This window comes from Nicotiana tomentosiformis, chromosome 10, assembly GCF_000390325.3.
Source record: "Nicotiana tomentosiformis chromosome 10, ASM39032v3, whole genome shotgun sequence".
Classification (NCBI taxonomy): domain Eukaryota; kingdom Viridiplantae; phylum Streptophyta; class Magnoliopsida; order Solanales; family Solanaceae; genus Nicotiana; species Nicotiana tomentosiformis.
The window spans coordinates 13,109,649-13,118,233 of NC_090821.1; the positions used below are offsets into that span (position 1 = coordinate 13,109,649).

General features: G+C 40.3%; 1 pseudogene; it reads right to left on the reverse strand.

Moving 5' to 3' along the window:
- Positions 1–982: 982 nt before the first annotated feature.
- On the reverse strand, positions 983–6,583 carry LOC104109670 (uncharacterized; annotated as a pseudogene).
- Positions 6,584–8,585: the final 2,002 nt, after the last annotated feature.

Sequence of the window (8,585 nt, forward strand, 5' to 3'; positions counted from 1 at the left end):
TTTATTCGCCAGGAAAAATCACAAATGGCTTTATGCCTTTGCCCATACGGTTTATGCCCAGTAATCTTTGCTTTATATAACGGGGAAACTGTAACCAGTTTTGTGGCCTTTTCTTTGCTTTGCTTTGACAAAATTAGACTGAAAGAGACTCAAAAAATAATGCGAAAGAAAATAAGAAGGTGAACTAATAGGTATTATAAATTAATCAAGAAGTGTCCCTTTCAGAGGAAAGAATAAGAAAGGACTTATCTGGAGGAAATATGCTGACTTCAATGAACATGACATGCACTTTGGACTGGATGCCCGATCCGTTTGAACCGTCTAATTCTCAAAATCTATTGTAAACTTAACTTTGAAACTAAGTTCTTTGTGTCGGGATGTACGAAGCCTTAAATCGATCAATGATGCCCTTTGTGGGTTTTCACCAATTGACCTCTCTCATTTGCCTTTCTCTCAACTCACCATTGCCTTATAGTGCCCGTGAAGGTTTTCACTAATAAGACTCTCTCATTTATTTTTTCTCTCTTCAATGGCTGAGGCCTTACCCGTAGTATACTGACTTAGCATTCTCGAAAGTTGATCAGAAGGTCTTAGCAGGGAAAGGTAAAAAGAAATATTCAACTGAATTACAACTTTTGGAACCATTTTGATGGAACAACCATAAAAAATAAAATAAAACCATGCCCCAGTTTATTTGAATACTGGGGACATGTGGATTTTTATTTTGGTGTGACCGAACCCCAGAGTGAGGCTGCCTACGTATCCTTTCAGAATCAGGTCAGACGTAGTTCAATTAACATGAACTTGTTTTGATGATTTTTTTTTAAAGTACATTGGTTCCAAAAGAGGGGAAAACAAAGAAATATAAACAAGGCTTCAAAGGGATAACTAGGGTTGACCAGTGTTTGGGTAGCAAGAATGATAGCCTTTCATCATCCCAACCTGAAAATGCTAAATATAAGAATGCCCCAACATAGCCATATCATACATAGTATCTCTTGACCGCATCTGCGTTGACGGATATATCAGTCACCTTTCCTTCTATATCTACCAAGTGTAGAGCTCCTTTTGACAATACTTTCTTGACGAGGTAAGGACCTTGCCAATTTGGGGCGAACTTTCCTTTTGCTTCTTCCTGGTGCGGAAAGATACGTTTCAAAACAAGTTGTCCTACCTCGAATTGTCTTGGGTGCACTTTCTTATTGTAAGCACGTGCCATTCTTTGTTAGTATAATTGACCAAAACAAACTGCCGCCAAACGCTTTTCATCAATCAAATTCAACTGTTCCAATCGGGACTTCACCCATTCAGTGTCCTCAATCCCTGCTTCAACAATGATTCGGATAGAGGGAATCTCAATTTTAGCAGGTATGACCGCTTCAGTTCCATAAACCAACAAGTAGGGCGTTGCGTCAACTGATGTACGTACAGTTGTACGGTATCCCAAAAGAGCAAAAGGTAGTTTCTCATGCCATTGTCTATACCCTTGGATCATCTTCCTAAGAATCTTCTTGATGTTCTTATTCGCAGCTTCAACATCTCCATTAGCTTTGGGACGGTAAGGAGTAGAATTGCGATGCTCAATTTTAAATTGTTCACATACCTCCTTCATCAGATGACTATTCAAATTAGCAGCATTATCCGTGATAATGATTTTTGGAATACCAAAACGACAAATGATGTTGGAGTGAACAAAGTCTACTACCGCTTTCTTGGTAACTGCTTTCAATGTAATAGCTTCCGCCCATTTAGTGAAGTAATCAATGGCAACCAAGATGAATCTGTGCCCATTTGAAGCTTTTGGCTTGATTGGGCCAATGGCGTCCATTCCCCAAGAAACAAAAGGCTAAGGAGCCGACATAGGATACAACTCTGAAGGAGGCGAGTGAATCAAATCACTGTGAATCTGACACTGGTGGCACTTGTGAACAAAACGAAAGCAATCTCATTCCATAGTAAGCCAATAATATCCTGCCTGAAGGATTTTCTTTGCTAGAACATATCCATTCATGTGCGGACCACAAACTCCCGAATGCACCTCATTCATAATCATTTCAGATTCTTTGGCATCCACACATCTCAACAAATTCAAATCCAGAGTTCTTTTGTATAGGATTTCCCCACTAAAAAAGAAACCATTAGAGAGTCGCCTAATAGTTCTCTTTTGATCCCTATTAGCATGTTACGGATATTCTCTTGTTTTCAGAAACTGTTTAATATCATGATACCATGGTTCACCATCTGGTTCTGCTTCAATTGTATTGCAATAACCATGTTGATACCGAATTTGAATTTCTAATGGGTCAATGTGAGTATTACCCGGATATGGAAGCATTGAGACTAGGGTGGCCAAGGCATCAACTAATTCATTGTGAAACCTGGGAATATACCTGAATTCGATGGACTTGAATCTTTTGCTAAGATCCTCCACACATTGTCTAAATGGAATGAGCTTGATGTATTGAGTCTCCCAATCACCTTGAGCCTGCCGAATAAGCAAATCTAAATCTCCCATCACCAACAGTTCATGCACATTTAGATTTATTGCCATGTTCAGACCCATGATGCAAGCTTTATATTCTGCTGTGTTGTTTGTACAGTAAAAACGAAGTCGCACCGTAGTAGGGTAATGTTGCCCAATAGGTGATACCAGAACTGTCCCAATCCCTACGCCTTTGATGTTGACAGCCCCATCAAAGTGTAGTTTCCAAATTTGACTGTCATCCTGTACTACTTCTTCAACTAAATTAACCTCTTCATCTGGGAAATATGTGTTCAAAGATTCATACTCATCATCAACCGGGTTTTCTGCCAGATGATCAGCCAAAGCTTGTGCCTTCATGGCAGTGCGAGTGACATAAACAATATCAAACTCTATGAGCAAGATTTGCCACTTTGCCAATTTTCCTGTTGGCATCGGCTTATGAAAGATGTACTTTAGGGGATCCCTTCGGGATATGAGGTAAGTTGTATAGGCCAAAAGATAATGCCTAAGCTTCTGGGCGACCCAGGTTAAGGCGCAACATGTCCTTTCCAAAAGAGTGTATTTGGCCTCATAAGTGGTGAACCTTTTGCTCAAATAATATATTGCTTGTTCCCTTTTGCCTGTGGCATCATGTTGACCCAGAACACAACCAAAGGAACTATCCATTACTGACAGATATAAAAACAGAGGCCTATCAGGTTCTGGCGGGACCAAAATAGGGGGATTTGACAAATATTCCTTGATCTTATCAAAAGCTTCTCTGCACTCATCTGTCCACTTGATAGCGGCGTTCTTTTTCAACAACTTAAAAATAGGCTCACATGTGATTGTAAGATGCGAGATGAACCTGCTAATGTAATTCAACCTCCCGAGTAAACTCATGACTTCTGTTTTGTTCTTCGGGGGAGGCAGCTCTCGAATGGTCTTTATCTTGGAGGGATCTAACTCAATGCCTCTTCGACTAACTATAAAACCCAAAAGCTTCCCAGAAGGAACTCCAAATGCACATTTGGCTGGATTGAGTTTGAGATTTTACCTTCGTAGCCTTTCAAAGAACTTTTTCAAGTCTTGCACATGGTAAGCTTGTGTTCTCGACTTAATGATCACATCATCAACGTACACTTCAATCTCTTTATGCATCATGTCATGGAATATGGTAGTCATGGCTCTCATGTAAGTTGCCCCTGCATTCTTCAAACCGAATGGCATGACCCTATAACAATAAGTTCCCCATGGAGTTGTGAAGGCGATCTTTTCTGCATCTTCTTTATCCATCAAAATTTGGTGATATCCGACATAACAATCCACAAAAGATTGGATCTCATGTTTAGCACAATTGTCAACAAGGATATGAATGTTGGGTAAGGGAAAGTTGTCCTTTGGACTTGCTTTGTTTAAATCCCTATAGTCAACACAAACTCTGATTTTTCCATCCTTCTTTGGCACTGGCACAACATTTGCTAACCATGTAGTGTATCGGACGACCCTGATCACATTTGCACTTAGTTGCTTCGTGATTTCTTATTTAATCTTATCACTCATGTCTGTCTTAAACTTCCTTTGTTTTTGCTGGATTGGTGGAAAATTAGGATGTGTGGGAAGCTTATGGACCACTAGATCGGCACTCAAACCCGGCATGTCATCATACGACCAAGCAAATACATCTCTGTACTCGAACAAAACTTGAATTATGGCATCTCTCGTCTTTTGTTCAGTATGAATGCTTATTTTTGTTTCTCTGGTTTCTTCAGGACTTCCCAGGTTAATTGCCTCAGTTTCATTTAAGTTAGCCTTAGGCTTATTCTCAAATTGATCCAATTCCCTTTTTATTTCTCTAAAAGCCTCATCTTCGTCATACTCAACTTCTTGATTCATTATTTCGAGTTTAAACAACTTTTTAAGATCTGGGCATGAATTCCGCGTGCATGTCATGTATTTAAAGCCAGCATTATTGAAACTGAAAATGATAAGAAATTAACAAAATTTAGGAAAATAAAAAGATAGAATTTTACTACGAAAATGGAACTTCATTTCATTGAATTTGAAAGGATAGAAGGGTTAACATCACAACAAAGCAATTAAACTAAAATATCTGGATTACAACCCTTAAAATAATCCAAATACAGAAAAACAACAAAACAGGCTACCAAGACTCCTTCCTGATGGGAAGAGGAGTTGCTTCCCAGTTGCTGAGCGAGGTATCTGGACCAATCAGTTGAACACTTGCACGGCTAGGGCCCTCCCCAACTTGAACCATATTGATCTCATAGAACATCTCCTTGAGACCCTGGCAAACTCCATCAATGTCATCCTGAGTAGAAGGATTTTGGACTTCTTCAAATTGTGGCTTGACAAAAGAGTAGGCAATGTGAGGGATTGGCTTGGACAGATTCCAACCATTCTTTTTACGGGCCTTGGCTCTTTCTATATCAGCTGATGTTGGTTTAAAGCCCAAGCCAAAGGTATTTTTCTTCGAAAATAGAGCAATGGGGTTCACAATCCTTGCAGAGAGGATCCCAATCTTTTTCCTGGTTCATAGCCGTTCCTCAACATCAGCGAAGCTACCATCATAGATGTGGTTGAAAGATGGGGATGCAAAATTGGTTTTCCTTCTTCCACTTGGTCCACCTCTATCACTTCAAATGCTTGATATATGATGGATTCACATCTTTCCTTGGCCTCGATATATGGAATGGATGGGTCTTTATAGACGGATGAGTCGTCCTCCCCATGAACAATAATTTCTTGCCCGTCACACTCGAATTTGACCATTTGATGTAGGGTGGATGGTACAGCTCTGGCCATATGGATCCATGACCTTCCCAAAAGAAAATTATAGGAAGTTTCCATATCTAACACTTGAAAGACAATGTTAAAATCAACCGGGCCGATTGTCATGGTGAGTTCGATTTCCCCAATAGTGTCTCTTTTTGAACCATCAAAAGCTCTGATGCTGACATTACTGGTTCGAATTCTGTTATTGTCGATGTTCAGCTGTTGTAGAGTAGAAAGAGGACACACATCTACACTTGAGCCTCCATCAATCATGACTCCTTTTACGTAGTGCCCTTCACATTTGACCATAAGATGCAAAGCTCTATTGTGGCCAGCCCCTTCCTCAGGCAAATCATCATCGCTGAAAGTAATTCTATTTATTTCAAAGAATCTTTCAGCCATTTTTTCTAGCTGATTCACCGTTGTCTTTTCTGAGACATATGCCTCGTTCAGAGTTTTGATCAACACATGACGATGCTCTTCTGAATGCAAAAGTAGAGATAACAAAGATATCTGAGCATGAGTTTTCCTTAGTTGGTCAATGATTGCGTAGTCTTGCAATTTCATCTTCTTAAGGAATTCCTCCGCTTCTTTTTCTGCAACGGGTTCTTTCACTGGCAAGTGACTTTCCCTGGCTTGCTTAGCTTTTCTCAATTCCTCTGGTGAATAACACCTTCCAGAGTGGGTCAAGCCCCCCATTTCACTTGTTTCTTCAACTATCTCTTTTTCTTTGTATGTCATGACAATCTTGTTATAATTCCAAGGAATAGCTTTTGTGTTTGTCACTAGGAGTTGGGCAACAGGTCGGATCACGACTGGCTCTGTTATATTCCTCAAACCATTATTCGGAATAATATTTTGAATGCCCCCGGGGATGTAAAGTTTTGGCCCACCCAATTGAAGCTCAACCTTTTTTGTGCTTCCAGGAACATAGAGAATCATTTTTTCAGAACATGCCAAGTTCAAACTAGAACTCGCACCTTTCACCATCAACGGTGCCAATTGCGGCGGGCTCACTATCACTTTTGGTTCTGGCCCTATGGTTTTAACAACCATCTCTGTCTTGCCAGACTTCTTATAATCCCGATCATCACAAATCATCCCAATAAAATGTGTATTATCATGAGTTGGGAGCGGATTGTTTGTGATATTAGGAGTATCCTTATTGTTTGTTACCACAATTGCCTTTGCTTCAATCAAATTTTCAATGGCTTTCTTTAATGTCCAATAATTTTTAGTACTATGCCCTTGGGTGTTAGAGTGATACTCACATCTTGCATTTGAGTCAAAACCTTTTGAATTTGGATTCACATAACGCGGCATAATAGGTTCAATCAACTTCAACTGCATCAACTTTCAAAATAGGCTTGTATACGATTCTCCAATTGGGGTGAACTCTTTCTTTGGCTCCTGTTCTCTGTCGGGGACAAGGATTATATGGTGCCTAAAAATTCGGCCAGAGTTGACGGGAACCTTGTGGAATTGGTGCCCGCCATTGTTGGTGATTGGGAGGCCTAGCATAAGCCTGAGCATTAAACACTGTGTACTGTTGCAGGGGAACTGAGTATCGGGGACCTTGAGGTGGATAATAATGTTAAAGAGAATTGGATAGTCCTTGTTGGAATTGCACGTAAGAAGGAGCTATTCCTCTTTGAACTCCCCCGAACCCAGATGCCATCATGGATCCTTCCTCCTTCTTTTTCCTATTTCCGAAACTGCCTGACCCGCTTTGAATTGCTTGCGTGGTCGCCTTAACGGTTTCCTGACTTACAATTTTGCCCGACTTCATGCCATTCTCAACTATTTCACCAATCTTAATCGCCTCAGCGAAAGGTTTACCAATGGCAGCCAACATGTAATGGAGGTAATCAGGATCCTGAGCTTGGAGAAAATAGTCAATCATTTCTGCCTCTTTCATTGGTGGTTTGACCCTAGCAGCCTGCTCTCTCCACTTGATTGCATATTCTCTGAAGCTTTCTGTTGGTTTCTTCTTTATGTTGACGAGAGAGGAGTGGTCTGGCACTATATCAATGTTGTACTGAAACTGTTGGACAAAATCTTGAGCCATGTCATTCCAAACGTTCCAGTGAGAGATGTCTTGATCTATGAACCACTCTGAAGCAATTCCTATCAAACTTTCTCCAAAATAAGCCATGAGCAATTCTTCTTTGCCTCCCGCTCCCCTTAATTGGTTACAATACCTCTTCAAATGGGCAATGGGATCACCATGCCCATCATACTTGTCAAACTTGGGGGTCTTGAAGCCGGGTGGAAAATGAACATGGGAAAACATGCATAGATCGTTAAACGAAACACTTTTGTGGCCCCCCAAACCTTGTATGTTTCTCATGGTTTGTTCCAAGCTCTTCATTTTTCTGGTCATTTCCTCTTGTTCCATATTCTTTTCATGCTTTTCGATCTCAATTGGGAACACGTTATGAGGAGTATGCTTGTATGAATCTGGAACCTTTAAAGTCAGTTCTTGAGAGTAATGTTGGGCATCATGAGCGTCCAGTTGTGGATAATTATTGGACTTTTGAGCAAGAACCGGTTGAGGGACAGTGAAAGTATGGACAATGGGTATAGTAGGTGGGTCATTTCTGAGAGGTGCGATTGGAGGACGTGGAATAGAGGTACTGGGGATAGTGGGAAGGTTAATGCTCGGACTGAATCCAGGTTGGTACAATGGGTTACTTGTTATGGAGATAGGCACTTGAGTGGCAACTGACACATTATGAAGATTATTCGAAGGCCCTACGGGTAGTGAGGGCGGTTCTTGTCCATTCACCCAGGCTTGGTACATCTCTGCCAATTGTTGCTTCAACACTCTTACTTCTTCAACCAGTCCTGAACTTTGTTCAACCAATTGTCCATGGACATCATCATTATCTGACTCATTCTCACTGTTGTTTGCCATTCTATTTTTTCCTTTTGATCTCGTGTTGTAAGGGTGAGTCGCCAGTTTAAACCACAAACCAACCACCTCTGTTTTACTTTATCTTTTAAAATGACAAACAACAAACGTGTTAGTGTTAGGCATTTTGCAGATATTAATCACACATTATATGTCATGCACCTAATGCCATTTTCATTTCTAAAATGACCTTGAAAGGCTTTATGTTTCATCCCGGCTTATTGATTTATTGGTTTATTTTCATCTTGAATTTAATGGGGTTTTTATTTTTATTTTTTTTCATTTTTTTAGATTAATTACGGTTATGATCGCATCCGATGAGGATTGCCTACGTATCAAGACGCCGCATGAATCAGACCATTACGTAGTTCAGGGGAAAACAATAATATTTTTTTTAACAAAACGAAATAA